At 34.0% G+C, this 24,923-nt stretch overlaps 1 protein-coding gene and 1 non-coding gene across 10 annotated transcripts in view; one reads left to right on the forward strand and one right to left on the reverse strand.

Annotated features, from left to right (window-relative positions):
* TBC1D5 (TBC1 domain family member 5) overlaps nt 1-24,923 on the forward strand; it is a 579,609-nt gene that overhangs the window by 55,123 nt on the left and 499,563 nt on the right. The gene's annotated exons all lie outside the window — the stretch shown is intronic.
* Nucleotides 2,377-2,510, reverse strand: LOC113918976. The gene has a single exon (XR_003518736.1). It is a non-coding gene; the product is annotated as a U4 spliceosomal RNA (small nuclear RNA).

The following is a 24,923-nucleotide window of genomic DNA, read 5'->3' on the forward strand; positions in this document are numbered from 1 at the left end:
CTGAAGTACACAGACATCAGAAAACAGATGAGCCTAGGGTAAGCAGAAGAGTTTGGGTGATGTTGGCATGAGTGCCATAAGTAGCTGCATTTGTATGAACAACAAGGTATTGTGTGAATCAAAGTTTTTATGTTAGAGTTTCCAAGTAAATAATTAGTGTTACATCATAAAATCCTCAAAATCTGTGATTTAGGTAATATGAAATACTGTAATAGCTAGGGTGACCATATAATTTATCTTCCAATTCATGACACTTACTCGTGTGAGAGCAATATGTCACCTGTCTGTGAGTAATTCCTAATATCCTTATATAACATATATTTAAGAGGAATCTTAATTCACTACAATATCTTTAAAAATATTTGATTTTGTGATAAAACTGACTTCTTTTGCCAGTATTTGTATGTTTTTGTTAGGCAACCAAGGCAGTTTGTGGCTATGACTTTTATCAAGTGTGACTGATGTTTCACAGCTTTCGGAGCCTATTTTCAAGGTGAAAGTAAAGAGGTATTACAATTGGGAACAGAAAAATGGGGATGGCAAAGTTGCTCATGGTAGAGAGTTCTAAAATTTCTCTTCATATCATACGTTGTAGGATTTTCTGTGCTCATTTTGCCTTCTAAATCTTTTAATTGGTGGCATATTTAACGTTGTACTGAAAACTAATCCTATTTGTTCTACCTTCCAAATTTAAATTCTGTGTTGGATGATCCAGTGTTTTCCCCCGCCCCCCCAAAAAAAATCCATGTTATATGTCATATATGTATTGCTATGTTGGCAGTTTTGCCAAAATATTTTTAAAAACAACTGTTTTTCCTTGGTGAAATTTTGTATAGGAAAATAGGAATCTCTAGAAAAGGGTTTTTTTTTGTAGTTTTCTTTTTAATTCCCTCTTGACAGGTATTTATCTAAAATGACATATTACATTATTAAGTCATAATTAGATTATTAAGGTTCCAGTTTATTTGTCTCTAGAGCATTAGATGATTTGTTAAGTTGAACCAAGTAACCACACTGACATATTTGTGTTTGATTGTACAGTAAAAAGAAAAAATTCTTATGTAATAATTCTTATTCATATGTGTAATATCAGAACTCTTTTCATTCAGAAAGGCCTGTTATGCTTGGTAACAAAGGAAGAGCGTCCTTATATTTTACCTTGAGTTTGTCACAGTATAAAGTACTTCATAAAATACTATTATGGTTGTAAGAGTAGTAACATAACTTATATGTTGGCTCTGAGAGTAGCTCCTTTATAATTATGACAAGTGAAAGTACAGCCAAAGGTCATGTTAAACACAAAATTTCTTTCACACCTTGTCCGTTTTGTGGATAGCATGTGAAGTACTGTGGGTCCCTGCACTGATATTTTAAGAGAACAACCCAAGGTTGTTCCTGTGGAAGTGTTTCAAATACCTTTCTCCCTAATCTCCTGTGCGGTTGCTAAATTTGGCATGAATGTGTATTTGAATCCTGGACTAATTAAATAGAACCTTATTAAATTTAGAGTTTGCAAAATAAAAAAGGGGACTCATACAGTAAGGATTTCTTGGGGCTGTAAATAATACTAACATATGAGTCTTTAATAATACTGAATATTATAAATGCAGTATCTTAGTGTTGATGTTGCTCAGTGAAACAATGAACACCAAACAACATAGCAACAACAAAAACGAAGTAAAATCCACACTAATGAAATTATGTAAGCATGGCATGCCTATACATAAACACTTTATTGATTATATTCTATTTTTTACTTTAATTTGGCTAAGAGTTGGAATATTAAAAAGATATATAGGAAAGCTTTCTATAAAATTATATAAAGAGGATATACATATGATCTAGGGTGGTTATCAAATCTCTTTAAGTCATTCTCTTTACACAATATCAAAAAATATAGGTCACAGAAAGGGTGTTTGGAAGAGGATAAAATTAGCAAGTTTCAATTTTTTGTATAATTGATAAATGTTTATGTTTTTGAAACACTTTTTTTCTATTGTTTTTCCCACTATAGTATGCTCTTTGCTATAAGACTTCTAGAGTTATGATTTCTAAATAAGAGTGTATTGCCTAAAAAGGGGAGTTTTGGAAATTATGCTTTTGTTTGTCACAATATTGTGGGAGTGTTTTTGGCATTTAATGGATGTAGCTCAGGGATGCTACGTATCCTAAAATGCATGGGGCAGTCTCAGACTATAAAAGATAGTCCTGAGTACCACGTAACTTTTCAATGTCTGCTTGCTTAAATTTTTTTCAGAGATAAAGTAGTAATACTTTCATGTATAATAATACTGACAACTTTTTGTAAGATGTTACATGAAGAATCTTATACTTGAGGGGAAATTTATGTGGAGGGGAAGTTTAAGGAGAATAAAGAAATCCTCTCAACATTCTGTGTAATTTACTTCACACATTCTTTCCACATCCTGATTTATATATAGCATTTCTATTAGCAATAATCGCGCCTCGGATAAACCTCATTGGCTACGATACTGCCACTGCACAAAGCTTATATATAGCATTTCTAACTAGAAATTTAGCTGAAAAGTTTTCAGTTCAGTAACGCAATTTACTGGAGGTTCAAGAATACTGATTGCAAATATGTAACAAGATGTTTAAGACTTTTGTTAACAAACTGAATTTTAAATTAATGGAACTCATTGAATTTTATTAGTTAATAAGGATTGTTTAAAGATATTTCATAATTGCCATCCTAATTAAAATTTCATTTTTTAGAATAATGATAATATGTTAAAATTATATTTTAAAATCATTTATTTTTATATTGCCTAGTGTTCAGTAGTACTTTGATAACCATTCCAGGAGTTTATTGTATAACTTCTCTGTAACTTCTTATACTACATTTCTTTACTTACTCTATTTACTATGTTTTATTTTAGGAGGAGGTAGTCTCTATTATATATATATTTTAATTTAATTTTATTATGTTAATCACCATACATTACATCATTAGTTTTTGATGTAGTGTTCCATCATTCACTGTTTGTGTATAACACCCAGTGCTCCAAGTACTAGAGACTTAATGTATACATGCCTTGACAGTGTGGTGGTATTACTGGTATATATTGTAATCACACTGTACCATGTCTTAGCATAGGTAATTGTTTGACACTGCACTTAAAGATAAAACCCAGGTCAGTTGCACTAACGCCATATTTCATAATTTTTTTCCATTTGAACAGTATGTAATTTGTATTGGCATTTTAATCTTTATTTCATTTAAGCTTCTATCTTTATCTTCACATTAAATAAATTTTTGTCTGTAATCACTTAACACTATAGAGTTCTCCTATACTCCTTTTTTCATTTTCTTGTACTTCTTATGGAGAATGACTTCTTTTGTCTCTTAGATCTAAATTTATTATATGTAGGTGCAAATATGTGACTTTTATTTTCCCTTCTTAAGTAGCTGTGCCTAAGCATTTATTTAATGAAGTAAGTATTTTGATATAAATTACTTCTATTTTTCATTAATATTATGGTTAGGGAATTAATATTAGTTTAAAAAGAACATTCTGTGTGTAGTTAGATTTTTTTATCTCTGAACTTCATTTCAGGATAGTACAGAGAACTAAAGGGGCATTGGATCTGGTGGGATTGAGAACCATTGTTGTAGAAATGTGTGCTTATTCCTCCTAGCTCTTCCAACTCACATGCTTAAAGAATACTTCCAGATTAAATTGGAGCTTCTATCAAAACTAACAATTCATGTAGAATTAAATACTTCAGCATTAAACACTCTTCTAGTAAGGAATATAGGGACTTACTCTGATTTCTTTGATAGTTTTGTAAATGAAAATTAACTGCATAGGAAGTATATGTAATAATGGAGTCAAAAAAGGAGATTTTATTTTGTCCATAAGACAACCAGATAGAGTGGGCACAGTTTTTCACTTAAAATTTGAAAAATAACTAATGCTAATTAATCAATTTGGGGGGATTCTAAAATTGATGAGTGATATAATTTAGAACCATTTTGAACTGTTGTTTATATCTCTAAATCAGTCTCTCATGTCATAGAAACTATACTATTATATTTTGTCGTTGGTTTCCTAAATGAAACCTAATTATAAAATAATCCAGTTAAACCCTTTTGTGAGTGAAAATTGTGTGTGTATGAATGCATTTGTTTTTATAGATACATGATTTTGTTTATCTTCAAAGTGACATTATTTAGAGTGCATATGAGCATAACTTTAGAGATGAATGTGTAACAGTTTGGCAGTCATTTACTGGTAGAGACTCATCTGAAGACAGCCATTGTCATGGGGTTTCCCTCCAGCCTCACAGGCATCTTGCCTAGGTGAAGAGTACTTGCTTATAATTGCTTCCTCTAGTATTGTTTACTGTGGTTACTGTTTTCTTTAGCTGCTAGTGCCATTTTCATTCATGTCTGTGAGGTACTGAAGTGATCTAGAAGGTCAAGGATTTGATATCTCTGAGGTTGGATAGCTTTGCTCTGGTCCTTATCTGTGATTACAACTCATTGTCTTTTTTTCTGGCTTCACTTCCTTATTATACTCACACACATTTTAGGAAGGGTTAAAATGCCTTTATTTTACTCTCAGACTTGATTAATAGTTTGGTTGAGTATAGATTTTTAGGTTGTAGGTAATTTTCTTTTAGAATTTTTAAGGCTTTGTTTCACAGCATTCGGTGTTGCTTCCAAGAACTCCATGGTCTTTTCCCACCACATTGTTTTCTGCTGTGCATGACCTGTTTTTATTATTCTGAAAGCTTTTAGAATCTTTATCTCTGAATTTGTATGATGGTGTGTCTTGGAATAGATTTTATTCATTGTTTATACTGGCACTTGAAAGGACCCTTTCATTCTGGAAGCGAGTGTTTTTTCAGTTGGGGAAGTTATCTTGAATTAATTCATTCTCCTGTTTGTTAGTTTTTTTTGTTGTTCTCTTATTTGGAAATTTGTCACCAGGGTAGTAGAGGTGGCATGTGTGAGGCAGAATGTTACTGGACTGTGGACAAAATAGTTTGCTTCTCCTTGCTATCTTTTTTTTTTTTTTTTTAAGATAGATTTATTTGAGAGAGAGCGCGCGCACAGGGCAGGGGGTGGGGAGCAGAGGGAGAGGGAGAGAGAATCCCAGGAAGACTCCCTGCTGACCATGGAGCTCCACATATCATGACCTGAGTCAAAATCAAGAGTCTGATGTTTAACCAACTGAGCCACCCAGGCGCCCCTCGTCTCACAGCCTTTTATAAGTTCTTTGATGAGTTACTTCCCTTGATCCGCCATTTTGCAAAAATTTGAGATCTTTTTGGGATTTGGGAAGGAGAGGAAATCGGCTCATCTGCTTAATCTTTTTTGAATCAATCTTTTTATGTGTTGTTTGCTCCTTACTCTTTCCTGGCTAACTTATCCTGCGAGATGCAGCTCTCAAAAGCTTTCTCTGATTTTTCAGTGATATCACCTCATTTTTCACAAATCTTTGTAGAGCACTTATTGTACAATGTTATAATTACTAGTTTATTGCTTATCTTTGTAACAGAAACAGGAGTTGTCCTATTTTTACCAGTATTTCAATACAAAAATGGTATTTCTTAAGTGAATGAAAACAGGAACAAAATATAGAAATGAGATAGATGGTAGGCAACAACAGTACAGTTTCGTCAGAAGAATTATAGTTATTTCTTATTTTAATTCTATTTGATTAATAATGTTTGATAAATAAAAAAAATGGAGATTTACTTTAGTAAAATGTTAATACTGTTAGTGTCCTATGGTAATCAAATTAATGTCTTTATATTGAGGCTAAAGTACAAAATAGTCATGAGAGTTTCAATGTAAGGGAGCATCTTTTTTAAGGCATTTGATTAGGAATTAAGCTATAAGATATTAAAAAAACAACTAGTGAAGAATTGTATATTAAAGGGAGTACAACAAAATCATAGGAAAGACAAGAATGGAGAAAAATTCTTGTCTTTTGGGAACAGCATTCTAATAATTTCAAATAATAAAATTGAAAATTCTAAGAAAACAGGATATATTTATTTTGTGAAAACTTGCCATATCTATAGACAAAAGGAAAAGATCTGAATTAGCACATGATTTTGTTAAAAGACCTTCTCACTCTCTTGAATTCAAGTTTCACCATCAGAATTACCTGTTATTTCTTCCTGGAATATTTTCCTTTGATCATAATTTTGTTTTATTAATTTTAACTTTAATGGTAGGAAATAAAATTTTAATTTAAACTGTTTGACTCATGACTCATGTTTTCATACAAGTTAAAATAAATCAATCAGGGGTGCATGCGTGGCTCATTCAGTTAAGGTAAAGATAGCTAAATTACTATTGATTTCAGCTCAGGTCATGATCTCAGCGTCCGGGGATTGAGCCCTGTTCAGTGGGGAGTCTGCTTGTCTCCCTCTCCCTCCACCCCCCCAAGCATGTGAGCACACATGCTCTCTCTCTCTCTCTCTCAAATAAATAAATAAATCTTTAAAAAGAAAAGTAAATCAATCTGGAAATATGTACTGAGCACATAGAAGTCCCTGGTTGGTGTGAAGAGATACTCACTTTTGAGGTGTGCTTTCTTAAGATGTATACACATAAGGAGTGGCACGTACAAAGTTTAGTAGGATGGGAAATGTCTTAAAATTCTATATGGTGACCAAGGTGGGATTTAGACCAAGATGGGATTTAGAACTATCTTTAGTAGAATGTTAATATATTCTTAAGTTATATCTTAGGCATGTTGTATATAAAAGCAGTAAGGATTAATAACTTGATAAAGTTGTTTTTAATATTTAATATTTATCTCTTATTTTAGTCCATAGACCCTGTATCTTTAGGGCCTAGTCATTGTTCTCCATGAGTTTGTCAGCTACTTAGAAATGTTCTTAAAATTACATAGAATTATTCTTGGGATATTGCATTTTTCACCTATTTGTTCATATATATTCTATAGGATATATATTATACTATTATTATTATGTAATATATATATTATGCTGTTATCATATTCATGTATTATTATAATGTTTTTATAAAATCATTCAAGTTTCAGAAATTAGGGTTACACCAAAAATGGTAGGTGGTAATTTTTTTTTGCTGTATGGTAATCTTTTACTTCATAAAACATGGTTTGACTTACTTGTTTTGTGTCCATGTATTTTTATTTAAATTCAGTATTCATATTTTTTCAACATCACTCCAGGATAAAGTTAGATATTTTTTCATTCAAATTCACTAATTTTCTTCTATCTTGTAATTCATTTGCAGTTTCATGAAAATTTTTTCTCAGGTGTGCCAGTTTCACATGTATACTGTCTCTACTACCCATCTCCCACAGTTTCTCCTATCTCCTTTTCTTATCTTTTGTTTTGTATCCCACTTCGTATGGTAGATGACACAGAACCTAGTACACACAAAAAACATTATGAAAACTCAGTTAAGTGCAGAAAGCTCTTATGGAGAAGAAAATGTAATTATGTTATTGTGTAAACTTTTACAGTGGTGCCTAGCAAGCTAGAACTGCTTAACAGATGTGATTGCTTCATTGTTTCAAATTTATGCCAATCAGAGTTGATAGGATTTGATCATACTGTAGTAGACTTATGGGATAAATTACAATAATGCATGACATACTTCAGATAGAAAACATCAATATAAGTTGAATATGATTTCTAGGGTACAATAACAGGTCAGTAATTCTTTAAATCAGATGGTTTCTACTTTGAGAGAATATCAGTTTTTGTGGAAATTAACAGTAACTTTGATATTTTCTTCATGGTGACAAAAAAGTGTATTAAACTTTTGTTTTAGTGTACAAATGTGATTCTAAATGAGAGGCGTCTTGTTTCTATTTAGTTATAGATGACCTGTCAAATTTCCAAAGGCCTGTAAAGAAATGAGGCTAAACTAAAAAGAAATTGGACTGCACAAAATTTTAACACAAGATAAAAAGCTTGTCATTGGGGTACTGACTTCTTTAGAGTAAGATTTCATTAGATGAGTCTAAAGGCTGACTAGGAATCAGTCCCTTCCTCCCTCCCTTCCTTCCTCCCTTCCTTCCCTCCTAACAGGTAGAAGTTTAATACCTCACATAAACAAAGAAAATGAAAAAGAACATACTCACTAATGAAGTGAAAATTTCCCCCATGGAAGTTAGAGCCAAGGAATGGGGAGTCAGGTTCTCAATCAAGCCTGTTTATTCTAACAATAAATGGTAGAACCAGTTATTTCAAAGCCCCTGCTAAGATTGTTTTTTAGTTTTACTTAGGGAGTCTACCTGGTGGAATCCCTCAGTTCAATTTTGAGACAAAAGCGTGGAGTCTCTTGAGAACTTGATTTGAAAATGTTACTAAGGCAAATCATTTGTGAAAGAGGGTAGAATTTTTAGTTTCTTAAATGGGAATTTAAAAGTTTTAGGATATTGAAACTAGCCAAACCAGTGATTATTAAGAAAGTAGATAGACCCTCATATTTCAGGTAAGGATATTGTAAAGTCTTTTTAATTTTTTCATTAGAAAATTATTTACATCATGGCTTAGATTTAAAATACTTAAATATTCCAAATATTTGCAGAAGTATGGAGGATAACTAGAACAGGCAACCTTGTATTTACCATGCAGAATTAATATGTTAACATTTGCTGTATATGTATTTTAAAAGCATTTTAAAATCCTTCCTTTCACAGAGATTACCTCCATCTTGAAATTGGTTTATATCCTCCTGTCCATGTTTTTAGACTATTAGTACATTTATGTGTTCATCAACATTGAGTGTTTTTACTAAATTAGAATATTTATGTAGTTTGCTTTTTAAAAATCCTTTTTACCCAACATTGTTTCTGAGCTGTTCCTTTTTTTTTTGTTTTAATTTTTATTAACATATAATGTATAATTTGTTTCAGGGGTACAGGCCTGTGATTCATCAGTCTTACGCAATTCACAGCGCTCACCATACTACATACCCTCCGCAATGTCCATCACCCAGCCACCCCATCCCTCCCATCCTCCTGCACTCCAGCAACCCTCAGTTTGTTTCCTGAGATTGAGTCTCTTGTGGTTTGTCTCCCTCTCCTGTTTCGTCTTGTTTCATTTTTCCCTCCCTTCCCCTATGATTCTTTGTCTTGTTTCTCAAAATCCTCATATCAGTGAGACCATATGATACTTATCTTTCTCTGATTGACTTACTTCGCTTAGCATAATACCCTCTAGTTCCATTGCAAATGGCAAGATTTCCATTTTTTATGGCTGCATAATATTCTACTGTGTGTGTGTGTGTGTGTGTGTGTGTGTGTGTGTGTGTGTACACACCACATCTTCTTTATCCCTTCATCTGTTGATGGACGTCTAGTGAGCTATTCCTTCTATTTTTACAACTGGTATATTAATTTTAACTGTTTTCTAATACTTCATGATAGGACAAAGTCAGTACCACAGTTTGTGTATCTATTTCCCATTTGGTGGACATTTAAGGGTCAGGATACTTTGCACAGACTTTTTCCACAGATATTCATGTGGCTTTGTAGGGCTCAGTGTTTTCAGCACATGGGACAAGTTGCTGTCAACTCTTAGAGCAGTGTATCCAGGTTCTGGTATTAGGCAGCATCCTCAAGCAGTTTGGTGCCCCTAGCGCTGTGTACTGCTTCATCCTTTCTTGCTGAAGTTCCTCTGCTGCCGAAAGCCAGTTGCAAAGAAGCCTGCCTACAATCTTGTTATGCTGTTCTTTTTAGAAAACATTCTTCTTTCCCCACTCTGTATATAAAAACATAAAATAGCTTTTTGTGTGTTTGTTTGAAAAAGATGCCCTTTGCTGTATTTTCCACTTTTTACATTTTGGTTTATTTTAACCTGTGGGAGGCTGGGACCTATGTTGTTTGGGGGTTTATTTTTCCATTGCAACAGGTGCACTGGGTCTGTGCATAAATAAGACATGGTTTCGCTTAATATGAACAATATGATTTTGTTCCCAGATAGTTATATAATTGTTTCAGTTACTTACTGTGAAATATTGAAAATAATACACTCTTATTTGTGAATATTTTGGAATTTTTTTTGGAGATTATTTGAAAATTTTATAACCTAAATTACATTATTTGGGCTCATTTATATTATAATTTTCATTAGGCTTTATTTTAATGCATTTTACATTTTGGTAGAAGTCATGTATTTAAAAGTATACTTAAACACATATTAAACACTTAAGATTTGGATTGTGATGCACTCTAACCATTGAAGAGGAAGCTGTTGGTTTATGAAATTCTTGGACTGTGTGCCCAGCAGCTTGAAGCTGCCTCATACAAGGCCAAATATTAGAATAGTAATGTTATTAACCCTTTCACTGAAAGTATTTCTTCTTGAAATAAAAAAGATTGAATAAATTACTAGGTCTGCATCATTTCTTGTGTATCAGTAGTTTCAGAAAGCTGAAAAATGTTTATGCTGTATAATAAACAGATGCTGCTCTAACAATGCAATACATTATGTACCAAAAATGATCTCTGTTTTAATCATAGATGCTGATTTAATGAGACAAGACTAGCTTACATCAAAAATAGATTTAGGGTGTGTTTTTTTTTTTTGGCCCTCTCTGTTTTTTCTATGTAATTAATAGACACACCTCTTAATATCATTGTCAACATTTTTTGGGAGTATTTCTTTGATTTTCACATGTATTTTCTTTTTTCAATTCCTAGGAGTATGTAACTGTCTCATAAACCCATTCAAAATAGGAAAATAATTTTAAAGAAGGTGTCTCATCTTTCCCTGTATTGTTTTTTTGTGTGTGTGGGAAAAAATCTTATATGTTGATTTAAAGTTTCTACCTTTTTTTTGAGGGAAGACTGTGTAATTTTTAATAACTTATGGGAGAGTTTTAGGGAAGACAGTCAGACTGTTAATTGACTGTTGAGATGGTAATGCTTGAGGTTTAAAGTCTCTTTGATGCTGTGTGCTTAGGTTACTGTCCACAGTCAGGTTACTGTCCACAGTGTCAATGGACCCTTTCCTAATCTATGAGAGACAGAGCTCTTCACTAGGCTCTACTTTCATTTCCACTTCACTTGATTTTATTCCCTCAAATTCAACTGCAGTTGCTGACTTTGAGCTCTTAAATTCTTCTACATCTGGATTGTACATCTTGACTGACAAATTTGCCTTTGCATTTGGTCAGATAATTGTATATTTGGAAGAATATTCCTATTGTGTGTTTTATTCCATTGAACCTAGCAGAATTAAATGTAGTTTGGATGCATAGGGAAGAATTAATGATTGGAAGATACAGAGTTGGTAAATTATTTATTCTGGCCCCGAGGAAGCTGAAAAGCTGAGTGAAAGACTAATAAATCATTTGTGGTAGTGCTGGTTGTCACTTCCAATTATTTTAGACGGTTTTGTGATAAACTGCAGCACCTGCTAGATATCCGCACACCCTCCCTTGATGCTGGTGGTGCAGCTTGTTTAGTCGATTATCAGAGGCAAGTTTGTGTAAAGTTTATTTAGGTTGGAAAGGAAATTGCTCTTTTTAAGTCAATTTTGTTGCCTTTTCTCATTGTTTTGATTGCTATGAAAGGATTTGTGTGACATGGCAGGGAATCTGGAATGTACATACCACTTTAGCCAGGGGAGACTATCTTTATCTTTTGTTAAATTAAATACTTGAAGGATTGAGCTTCTTTGTTATTCCCAGACTAATTAAAAACTACTTCTACTGAGATGATTAGTATGCTAAAGATCAAATCATCTTTTTGATACTACAACATTTAGTAGAGAACCACTGCTGCTCTTTGACCAGACCTTTTTTCATCATTCTTTGTTTTTAATGGCTAAAGCTTTGAAACCAGTAGCTCTAAAAGGTAGTGAGGTCCTTCTTTGCTTTCGTTCTAAACTCAGCTGCTGAGATCCTTGGAGACATAAAAGAACTTAAAAGAAACCTTAGCCTAGACTTGTCTGGTTCTAACAGTAATGAAATACTGTTTCTCTAAAACTCCTTCAGAAATAAACTATGAACAGCATATAATGTGCATGCTTGGAATTATGGTCAGTTCTTTTGCTTTCATCAGAGTTTAATAATTGTTTATTATTTTGTGCCCAGAGCCCAAAAAAAGTTTAATACATCAGAATAACTTTGTTTTCATTGAGATTTTCAGGTTCAATATAAAAGCATGGATATTTGAGAGGATTCATATATAAAGAAATAATCTTGATAACTGTCTTGTATTCATTCATTTTTACTGACTAATTTATTTCTCCTCATAAACTTTTATTAAGCTCATGTGTACCTGCTCTCTGGGAACAAGTACTACTGTTAGAACTGATTTGTTCTTAGAGTTTAGCAGGTGCATGTACTATTCTAAGCATTTTACATATATTAACTCATTTCAGTACTATAAGGCATTTACTTACTGTTATTATCCTTATTTTACAGAAGACCCTTATGGAGTGATAAGGCCATGATTTCATTTTTCCTTTGAAGTCTGTACAAGGAGGGAAGTGTTTATAATAAATCTTATTAATTAAGTTTGGAATTTCAATCCAAATAGTGTAATAAATATAATAAATGTCACTTGTCAAGCATTTAAATTTGGTATTATACATATTATTTTACTTCCCTCATAATCATTATTATATTTTTATGTTGAAGAAATTGAAGCTTAAAGAGATTAAACCGCTTGTCCTGGGTTAAGGAGCAGTTTAGAGGTTGAGGAGCTGGGATTTGAATCAAGATCTGACTGCTTCTGTACTCTATTTAGTGGTTACAAACCCTAGTCCTGATAGTCTGTTGTTTGGTAAGCAATAGAAAGTGGGAAGGAAAGTGGCTAGTGGGAACCCAGGCAACTGGAGTGCTTTTCCAGAAGTGGGATCAATGTTGCTAGATCTAGTGGGGTGTTTTTGTTTTTTGAGAGAAGTTAAAAATCTAGATCTTTTGGGGCACCTGAGTGTCTCAGTTAAGTGTCTGACTCTTGATCTCAGCCCAGGTCTTGATCTCAGGGTTGTGAGTTCAAGCCCCGTGTTGGGCTTTATGCTGGGCATGGAGCCTACTTAAAAGTAATAATAATAAATAATTTAAAAAATTAGTTCTTTTTATGTGAAATTTTCAGATTTTTTAAATCTTGTCAGTTTATTCAGGTTGAGTTGTTTGCCTACTGGATGTGAATGCCACTTTGTGACCTTTGCATATTACTTTTGGTAGAATTTGTCTTAACCTTAAGTTTGCCTTCTGACTTTATACACTTGAAAAATAGTAAGAGTCTATGAAAGAATATTAATCGGATAATATCAGTAAAATTTCATGCTTAGGGGAGATTAACAGGCTAGGCAAGACATAGTTATTCATTATTTTAGGAATTTTGTATAGTTTGATATACCTCAGATGAATTTTAGTTGAGCTTAGATTTCAGGTTATCATGGGATGCTACTAATTTAAATACGCTCTAGCGCAGAACATAAAATCAAAGAATAAAAAAAGTCAATTTAAAATCTTGAAAATCTGAGCAGGTATTAAAATCTGTAAATGTTAATTGAAGCTCCCTCAATGTTGTGCCTTTGGTAACAAATCCTGTTATTTTCCCTCCTTTCCCTGCTCATATTCATTTATTTTCCTATGGTATAAATCATATGGAGATTTAAGATACATGTAGTTTTTCATTGAAATGCCTTTATCACATTTATAGGTAGGATAGTATAACATGTGGAATATTGTGACTTTTAATGGAATTTCAAACAATTAGTCGGAGACCTTCATTTATATGGAATATTACCCTGGAAACAGTTTTTAGTGCATGGGAAACCGAAATAAAAATCAGTGGTTGGTTGTTATGGTTTTATTAAATGCTTTTATGTCACTTAACATAAATACAGTATCCTTGAAGAAAATGTTACTGTCATTTCATCAGTGATTGAAAAAAAATTCAGACTAATTAGTTGTTAGAGTAGAAAGTTCCTCCAGAAACCCAGATTAAACACCTAACCTATTGTTAGTTGCCAATTGACTATTTCAAAGTAATTTTTCTTAATGAGTTTTAAAGCCTACCTTATAAGGAAAAACGTCTGTTCTGTCCAAAATCACTAGTTCTTTGAAAAATAGCTTAATCGATTATGAAATCTTCAGTTTGTCCTTTACAGATTCTTTACATATTATTTCATATAAAAATAAAATACTTATTACTGACTTATTTTTCTAATAATTTTTTTTGACTTAGAGCATTTCATTTAATAGTGTTCAATTCTTTGCCAAATTGTGGCTTTAAAAATTGAATGGAACAATATTTTACTGTGTCCTCTTTATTATAAGAACAATATAGACTCTTAGAAAAATTGAAAAATAAAAAACACACATGATCCCACCACCCAGAAATGACTAGCACACCCCATTCTTTTTTTTGAAGGTTTTTTTTTTTCTTTTTTTGCTTTAGCATTTTATATTTGTCTTTTCTGTGATATTATTCATAGTTTAGTAGATTGGTTTTTAAAAGACAGTATAATATTCAACAGAGTTCAAATGCATACCCTTCACAAAGCTCTCATCCAGTACCTGGAAGTAAATTCTCCTTCTAACTTCCATATGAGTATACCTCTATTATGATACCTTGTAGCTACTTATTTCTCACCCCAAACATTTGGAGGGTAAGCGCTATCTTATATTTTTCTTTATATTCTTATAACATTTACTCACTGTTGAATGAATATATGAAAATGGATCTTTAACTTGTCTCCTGCATCCACCAATTGAAACAGCAAAATGGCAGCACATATGTATGTACAATTTTTATAATTCTAGTGGGTTATACAAGTAGGGCTTTTGTGGAAATGTGATTATTAAGAAATCAGTGAAGTTTATGGAGCTAATAATTCTTCCTAGATCTAAAGATATACCTGGTCTTCTAATCATACTTAATGAAGATTTACTATGTTCAGATTTGCCAAGTAAATCTAACTTGAAGAGGGTAGTTTGCTAAATAAGTATTTATTTACAATATTACAGTATTAAAGGACTGCAAAAGAAATACTTATTGGAAGGCTTGAAATTAAATGGAGCATGGGAAACTCGAAACAAAAAATTTAGATATGGTGGATCTAGTATGCTATTCTTTACATAAAAGGCAATTCACAATTCTAGAGGTGATTAGACCTTTAAAAGTTAACTTATCAGTAAGAAACAAGTTTTGGGACTTAAATAACTGGACCAAGTCGTAAGACTGCATTGTACCTCATGCTCAGTAGTAATGTGTGCTCAAATAAGTTTTGAATGAGTAGGTTAAATACCTTATGTGTAAGAAGTTGTTGAAAATTTCACTGTGTGTCCTTTAGGAAAGTTATTACAAAAAAAAAATTACCATGAATGTATACATTAGAAAACAGAATGTTTTCATTCCTTGAAAGTAGTTATGCTTTGAAGAGAAGAACTGAGAAGACATAATACTTTTAAAGTATTTTAAAGTAATGTAAAGGAAGATGAAATAGAGTGGGTTCTAGTTAGCTTTGTTTCCAGCAGCACTTTGACTATTTATTGGAAGGTATCCTTGAATAAGCTTTATGGAAACTTTTTAAGTTGGAAGAAGATTTCAGCTGGAGTGTCTAAAGGGTCACTTAAAAAAAAAAAACCCTCTATATTAAAATAAAATGTGTCCAAGCTTTAAAGAAAAGATCTCAGAGTTTGCAGATGATCCTAAAATTGGAGCTAGAGGAAATAATGAGGAACAATGCAATCAGATTCAAAAAGATTTGGATTGTTTAGGTGATTGGGCCAGCAGATGGCAAATGCAGTTCAGTGTAGACAAATGTAAAATAATTATCTTAGGAACAAAGAACCAATCATACAGCACACTGATCAGGAAAAAATTTGTGGGTTATTGTAGGAAAACCATTGAAACAGTTAACCCGGTGCACAGCTGCAGCAAAAAAGGCAAGCAAGAAACCAAATTAGCAGACGGATAGAATATAAAGCAAGAGGCAATACTTATAGTGTATTAAGAAACTTGCTAGACCCCATCTAAATTACTCAGTCTAGTATTGGTTGCTAGAGCCACTTTAGAAAGAGTAAATTTTTGCCTTGGAAATAGACTAGAAATTGTAACAAGCAAATCTAATAATGTTAAAGAGATTTGAACTAATTTTTATGAACTTTGAATTTGTGAACTTTTATAGATTCGAGCAAGACACTGAGTCAAAATAAAGGCACTTCAGGTCTGTCTGCTATCAAAACTTGATCTTAGGAGAGAATGCATATGGTTTCAGCTGCCTAGGGCCTTACCTAGCCCCCTTTATAGTTTAGGTAGGAGGCTGCTTCTCACTTTTCTCAACTAAAGAAGCCTAAAGGCTGGCATCATGAGGTCCTTTGCAGCTTGAGAGCTGCATCTGGGCACCAAGAGTGATCAGGGGCATGAAGTCTAAGAGCTGCAGATGAGATGGCTTCTTCCTGTCCTGTGACGTTGGTTACTGATGCAGTAACATGTTGCAGGCTTCATTCTAGGCTGTCGGGGAAGGACTTTGTGATTTGCCTTCCTTGGTTCCTCATTCTCCAACCTTGTCTCAGTTTTTTTTGAGCTATCCAGTACTCATCCAATAAATGCCCTTTTGACTTAGATGAAGCAGAATGTTTGTTATTTATAATTAAGAGCCCTAACTGGTACAGTAGTAAGGTCTTGTTATTTTAGCCTTGGCCATTGCTTTTTTTTTGTTCTTCCATGTGTTTGCTTTGTTTGGAGTGGTGTCTTACTATAAATCACATTTCAGATGAGAAGAAGAAAGCTAAAATGCAAAATCTGTCTCTCTGTCTTTCTCAATCTTTCTCATGGTTGAAAAGATGCAAGAAAAATTTGCACCAATTCTATCAGCATCAGTAATTCTCTTGTGCAATTTAATTTCATACAACCGAGTAGTGTCACTTTGTTAAAAATGATGTGTGGTGTTCAGCCGGTTTGTAGAAACAGTGCATATACATATCTTTCTGTATTTGTGGTATCTTTAAAAAGCATTTTCACGTTTTACTTTGGAGGAAACAATGCACTATTTTCTTAGTGTCACATGAGTAATAAGTTGTAGATCAGGATATACTGTCCAGTGTTGTTGATTAGTGAATTTATTTTGAATGAAATAGTTTGAAGAATAATACTTGTGAATTAGTTGGTTAATTATATTTTAAGTTTGTGATGAGTTGATTGGTTAATATTTAGAAGATTCTTATCACGCATGCAATGTTTTAAGTAGTGGTTAGGTTTTCCATTTATCAAATATATCCTTTTGACTTGTATTTAAATTGTTAGTCTAGTATATGGATGCTTGAGCCACAGCCACATGTAAAGTGGGGAAAAAAGTAATAGAAGTTTCTTTTTTTGAGGGATGGTGTACAGAGCTATTCCCTGGAAAAATTTTGAAGTAATCAAGAATTTTTTTGAGACTTTCATCATTCTTAAATGTGAAATGGAACCCTCCCAATCGAAAGACTGCCCTTGAGTTCATTACTCATAAACCTGTAGGTTGCCAGGACTCTCGTCCTCCCCTAAGACCTGTATGTATCATGGCATCCATGGCATGCCTTGCCTTCCAAAGTAAGTATTCCATGATTCAAATTTGACTACCCCTGCAACTCTGCCCTATAGTATAGATTATGGATGGTGTTAGGAGACAGAGCTGTAGAACTGAACTATTTCAGATACCTATATGAACCCTTTCTCCTTTTAGAGATTATTCTTTTATGAAGAGGATACTTAATGCTTTGACAGTTTGGTTATTATATCTCAGCGAAGGAAAGACGTCCATCTAGTGTTAAGGGATACGTGTTTGGTTTTGTTGCACCATTAGGGACTGCATATATTATATTCACATACTCAAAATAATTTTTCAAGTATACTGATTTTATTATACAGATCTGTATAATAATACTCGAAATAATTTTCCAAGTATACTGATTTTATGGACAAAGATCTGTATAATAAAATCAGTATACTTGGAAAATTATTTTGAGTATGTGAATATTAAGGGTAGTTGAAGTTTTACATTCTAACCTTGAAATTATTTGAGATCTTTGTTTTTTTCTGCATCCTATACATGTATAGAAAGAGATGTCTGGGACATGGGGCTAAAATACTTAGCAGATGATTACATACCGTGGTTGGTATGCCAGATCTGCATATCTGCAAGGTAGCATAAAGATCCCTTTAGGAGTAGAATTAAGACCCTGTGCCCCAGCTCCTGCCCTCCCAAGAGATGTTTGTCTTCCTTGTCTATGTCGCCGGTTCCTCTGTGGCGTAGGATCTGCAGCTAGCCATTTCTGTTGATGCTTGCAGTTGAGCTCCACTGACTGCTGTTAATGCTCTCACTACCTCACATGGGGGCCCAATAACTCTTGGCTGTTTCTGGTCAGTTCCTGGATGAAAAAAGATAGGCCTTGTATTAATCTTGCCTTTCAAAGAGTGCACATTGGGTAGAGATGAGGGACTAATGCTTACTTTGTATACTGCTGTTGGATGCTCAGGGGCTACTTTTTCCTTGCCCCAGACTTTTTCTTTCTTTACTTAACTTCTAGGTTTGGAGTCATTTCGGAAGACTAGTGGCTGTAGATAGCTTAACTGTATAGTGGAATTTTCCTACATTTAGTTCTGGTTTCCTGCCTGTCTGCCTACCTCTTTCCCTCCTTCCTTTCATTCTTCCCTCCCTCCCTTCCTCTATTCCTTCTTTCTTTTTTCGCTAACAATTTTGGTTATTTCTTGTTTAAAGAAAATGATCATGTTGGAAAATTCTGTGTAAAAATGTAACTTGTGAGTTTATTCTAAAAATATTGCATTATTTATTAGTAAGAAGGGATTAAATGTGTTTAAAAATTTTTTTATAAAAAAATGGGATGTTACATATCCACTACTGTTTTTCATTTAATGGTATATTATGGGCAGGAAATGTACATCATCTCTTTTATAGCTATATCATCTCTTTTAATAGTTGCATAACATTCTGTTGTGTGGCTGTACCATGATTTATTTAACCATTGATAACTATTTGGGTCATTAGAATTTTTCACTATTATATATGATATTGCATTCAAAATACTTTTGATAATTTTTACATATATAGCTCTCATTATTTCCATAGGATAAATTCTGGAAGTAGAATTATTGGATAAAAGGATAATTACATTTTTAAGGCTTCTGATACTTTTTGCCAGAATTCATATGTTTTACGCCCAGCACTGATTTTTGAGAATCCCTTTTATTTTCATGTCAACAGCAGGTATTATTACTTAAAAAGAAAATATTTTTGCTAATGTTATAGGTGAAAAGTGTATCTTAATGTATATTTTAAATGTTATTGACCATTTGTATTTATTTTATAATATTCTCCCTAAATAATTTTACTCATTTATTTAAGTACTAAATTTATATAATAAGAAAATTGACCCTTTTCTGGCATGGTGTTTTGATTTTTTTTTTCTGTATTTCATTCTGTTTTTTTTTTTTTTTTAATACTGAGTTGAAGTATTGCTTTGTTGGTTTTTTTGTTTGGTTTTGTTTTGTTTCTTGGGCCATTTAAAATTTTTATTTAATCAAATATGTCTTCTTTTACATAAATTTTTTCATTTTTAGTATTTAAAATTTTCCTTTACCTATAAATTTTTAATCAATTTAGGATTTTTAAGTGTTAGTTTTGGGGCATATACTCTGTATTTTCTGTTTATTGGTTTTTTAGACATTGATGTGCACCCAAACATTGATGTGCCCATGAACTCATAATCAAGAATATAAGAAAGGAGCACTGAACTGCTGGTAGCTGACTGTAACCTTGAGTCTCAGCTTCTGTATGTGTAAAATGAAGATATTGGTCTGGTACAGTGCTGTTCATTCAGTTATTTTGCCCATGAACCACAGTAAGAAATAAAATGTAAATCATAACCTAAGACTAACATACACTTACTCATATACAGATATATATTTTTGTGTATATATACACACATACTACCTGCATTCTACTTTTTGTATGTCATGCCATATCATGTCATGAAATGGGAGACGATTAAAAAAAAAAGAAACAAAATTGCCTTATGCAACTTACTAAATTGCTTTCATTACTCACAAAGGGGTATTACTCACAGTTTGTGAAACACTGATTAGTGAATTGGACACTCAAATGCCTTCTAGGGCTAACCAGCCAACAGGTATAAATACCTTGCCAATTTAGCAAATCAGAGGACCTGGGTCCTATCTAAAGGCATTCAAATTAAAATAAAACTTACTAGGTCAGCAAACATTTTCAGGTGGAATTCAGCCTGCTAATTTGGGCCCCTAGCCTAGACCAGAGGGAAAAAAACCCAAAGACATAAAATACAAGCTCATTACTCTGTCAGATTGCTGTTAAGTGTTTTAAACAGAGCATGTTTAGGCAGTGGAACCCAGACCATACTATGAGTAACATTGGTCTAGATGCTGAGTTTTGGGTACTTTCCAGTACCTTTCTAATCTAGAATTTTGTGGCTCTGTGACAACTTTTAGACATAGAAATTGGGAGACAGAGTGGCCTCACTCAGTTTTTCTGATCTGATAATCCTGATAGCATCTGAGAAAGGGAAACACTACAGAGATTATTCTAGGTATCTGAGTTGCTCTGGAGGATGATTAAAGGGGAAGGTGAACTTTGTTCTTTCCGTGTCAAGCAAAAGTGATGACACAATATCCCAGCATATGTGTCTAAAAATGAAAGCTGCTGATGAATAACCAATGAAAAATTATATTGAAAAGTTCAGTGTCACTGAAAAAATACAGCAGCATTTGGATAGCTACTGAACCTTTGTGTGTGTGTTTATATGCACACAAAATTATTTTTGTGACCTGATTTTCTAGTTTTGGGGGCAAGCTATCTACCTACAAGAGAGATTCTGTGATGTACAACCATTAAGCCTCACTTTGGTGACTTGGGTAATTGTAATGGAACCATGGAGTCATTAGGCTCCAGATGGAACTTTAATCTGGCTTCTGATTGAGCCAAGTGTCCTTGTAGAGTCTCTAAGCATCTGTTTTGGAAATATATCTGACATTATTCAAAATTTGTACAAATTAAGCCACCCTTGGGTTATAATTCAATTTTTCTTTATTGAGAAATGTATTGTAAACAGTCTTAGGCAATCAAGTAAAACTAGCCTGTTCCCATTATTTATTTGCCTATTAACTGGTCATTTGTATTTTGTGATTAAACTCTTAATGGATGTAAGAAAGCTTACATTATACTTCTAAAATTGTAATTTGTTTATAAAATGTGAAGTTGTTTCCTAGTTTTAAATAGCTTTCACATAGGTACTTATTTTTGAGAGACTATTTAAAAATACTTAAAATTATGGTAATTTCACCTTTGAACAACAGAAACCCCCAAATAATCTGCTTTATGCCAGAATGAAGTTTATTTTCTTCCATAATGGAAATTCCAGAGATAGAGAAGTCTCTAGGGCTTGGTCTTCAAACACTGTACGAAAAAGGTATGAGCTTGGTTTATCTGTCTCTCTTGGTTTGTCTTCGGACTGGTTTCCTTTGTGATCACAGGATGGCTGCCATTCAGCAGCTAGAGCAACACACATCCTTTCCTTCCAGCAGGGAGAGAAAGCAAGAATTTTTTTTTTTTGGTCATTGTAGAGTATGATTCCATTCTTGAATATTCTGTCAGAATCCATTTTCTATCCAGTGTGGCTGAAGGCCAGACCTGGAGCCTATTAAAATCCTTAGGGTAATGACTGCCCTCCCATGACATCTTTTGAGAGCCAGCTGTCCTGTTGTCCACTGACAAGTCCACACCTCATTCCAGCAGTGGTGTGGGCCCATGTGCTCGAACTCTCTGCCTATTTCAACATGTATCTCTGTATGTGTATAGCTGTATGACAGTTAATGAAATATCCAGTTCATCCTTTTCTAGTAAAGAAATATATGAAAGCATATGAAATACATTCACACAAAATATGCTCATATTTAAAAAAATATTTGACATGTGTTGGAATGAACTCCTTGAGAGTAGGATCTGGGTTTGGGTCTATTTCTCTTTTACTTTGTATTGTGTTTGCAAGGCGTGTCTAAAATTAGTTCAGGATTAAATGTGCAGCAGGAAAAGGAGTAGGGGCTCTCATGGAAATCGGAGAACAGGGCTTGGTTTTAAGACTATAGGAAGTGGGTTTGGTTTTAAGGCAATGTAATAAAACAAACCTTTAGCTCTACTCTGTATGCCTTCTTCCTCTCTGGGTACCAGCAGGGGTTTCTGTTTTCATATTATTGTAGCTCACATTGTTAGTTTCCTGCTATAGCAGCCAGAGCAGAAGGCATGTTTCTTCTGAGATTTTTAGATCAAATTGTTTGGAGAGGCACAGTGAATCTGAAGCAGTCCATCCTTTTAAGCCAGGTGGTGAAGGTCCTACTTTACTGATGAGCTTGAGCCTGATACCCACCTAAGGTCCAGTCCATTGTTGCTGGTATGGTATAGAATTGGGCAGTCATGTCACAGAGGCTGGATTCAAGGCAGCTTCTTTTAGAGAGTGATTGTGACTGACAGATTCAGTCAAGTAGGCTAGTGTATAATAAGAGCTGAGAAAATGGCTACCTTTAATTTGAAAGACTTATTTACTTGAGAGAGAGAGAGAATGTGGGTGAGAGAGGGAGAGAGAATCTCAAGCAGACTCCAGGCTGAGCGTGGAGCCTACCTGGGGGCTCAGTCTCATGATACTGAGATCATGACCTGAACCGAAACCAAGAGTCGGGCGCTTAACTGACTGTACTACCCAGGTGCCCCTACCTTTAATTTGAATGCTCTTCCAGGGAAAGGCTGTTGTGGGAATACAGGAGTACACTATTTTATTTGTTGCATGGTAATTGTATTTATCTTCTGGGACTGCTGTAACAAAGTACCACAAACTGGGTGGCTTAAGTAATAGAAATTTATTATTTCAGGTCTCTGGAGGCTAGGTGTCTGAAATCAAGGTGTCAGAAGGGTTGGTTTCTTCTGAGAGCTATGGGAGTGTGTGGTTCTTAAATCGTGATTGTTTATTTAAAATCTCTTTTTGGTAATTAGATCTACTAAGGATGATTATATTAGTAATATAGTTATATACACTATTTGGTTGTTGGGATGGTAAATATGATTAATATAATTGGAAATGTTTACAGAATTTATGTTGGTGGTTTCATTTAAAAAATTGGTCCTTTTGGTCACTGTATTCATTTTCAAGGGAATTATTTTTAACAGGAAGCTACCTCCTACATAATGGTATGGCAACTAAGAGTGTTATGTCCAGACACAAGCTGATTTAAGTTGATTAAAAAGAGGTGTGTCTAGGGGCACCTGGGTAGCTCAGTTGTTAAGCGTCTGCCTCCGGCATTGGGCTTCCTGCTCAGCGGGAAGCCTGCTTCTCCCTGTCCCATTTCCCCTGCTTGTGTTCCCTCTCTCGCTTATCTCTCTGCTCTGTCAAATAAATAAATAAGGAAAAAAAAAAGATGTGTCTAAAGAGAAGTTTACAAATTTAAAGTAAAAATAAATCTGATTACTGTAGAAAGAGAAATTAGAGAAACAATTCCATTTTACAATAGAACCAAAAACCATAAGATACCTCAGAATAAACCTAACCAAAGAGGTAAAGGATCTATACTCTAGGAATTACAGAACACTTCATGAAAGAAATTGAAGAAGACACAAAAAGATGGAAAAACATTCCATGCTCATGGATCGGAAGAATAAACATTGTTAAAATGTCTATGTTACCCAGAGCAATCCATACCTTCAGTGCCATCCCGATCAAAATTCCAATGACACTTTTCAAAGTGCTGGAACAAACAATCCTAAAATTTGTATGGAATCAGAAAAGACCCTGAATCGCCAAGGAAATGTTGAAAAAGAAAAACAAAGCTGGGGGCATCACGTTGCCCAATTTCAAGCTATATTACAAAGCAGTGATCACCAAGACAGCATGGTACTGGCACAAAAACAGACATATAGACCAATGGAACAGAATAGAGAGCCCCGATATGGACCCTCAACTCTATGGTCAAATAATCTTCGACAAAGCAGGAAAAATGTGCAATGGAAAAAAGACAGTCTCCTCAATAAATGGTACTGAGAAAATTGGGCAGCTATATACAGAAGAATGAAACTCGACCATTCTCTAACACCATACACAAAGATAAACTCAAAATGGATGAAAGACCTCAATGTGAGACAGGAATCCATCAAAATCCTAGAGGAGAACATAGGCAATAACCTCTTGGACCTCGCCACAGCAACTTCTTTCAAGATACATCTCCAAAAGCTAGTGAAACAAAAGCAAAAATGAACTTCTGGGACTTCATCAAGATAAAAAGCTTCTGAACAGCAAAGGAAACAGTCAACAAAACAAGGAGGCAACCCACAGAATGGGAGAAGATATTTGCAGATGACACTATAAAGGGCTGGTATCCAAGATCTGTAAAGAATTTCTCAAACTCAACGCCCAAAAAACAAATAATCAAGTCAAAAAATGGGCGGAAGACATGAACAGACACTTCTCCAAAGAAGACGTACAAATGGCTAACAGGCACATGAAAAAATGTTCATCATCATTAGCCATCAGGGAAATTCAAATTAAAAACACATTGAGATACCACCTTACACTGGTTAGAATGGCAAAAATTGACAGGACAAGAAACAACAAATGTTGGAGAGGTTGTGGAGAAAGGGGAACCCTCTTCCACTGTTGGTGGGAATGCAAGTTGGTACAGCCACTTTGGAAAACAGTGTGGAGGTTCCTCAAAAAATTAAAAATAGAGCTACCCTATGACCCAGCAATTGCACTCCTGCGTATTTACCCCAAAGACAAAGATGTAGTGAAAAGAAGGGCCGTGTGCACCCCAATGTTCAAAGCAGCAATGTCTGCAATAGCCAAACTGTGGAAAGAGCCGAGATGCCCTTCAACAGATGAATGGATAAAGAAGATGTGGTCCATA

Source organism: Zalophus californianus, chromosome 1, assembly GCF_009762305.2.
Source record: "Zalophus californianus isolate mZalCal1 chromosome 1, mZalCal1.pri.v2, whole genome shotgun sequence".
In the NCBI taxonomy this organism is placed as follows: domain Eukaryota; kingdom Metazoa; phylum Chordata; class Mammalia; order Carnivora; family Otariidae; genus Zalophus; species Zalophus californianus.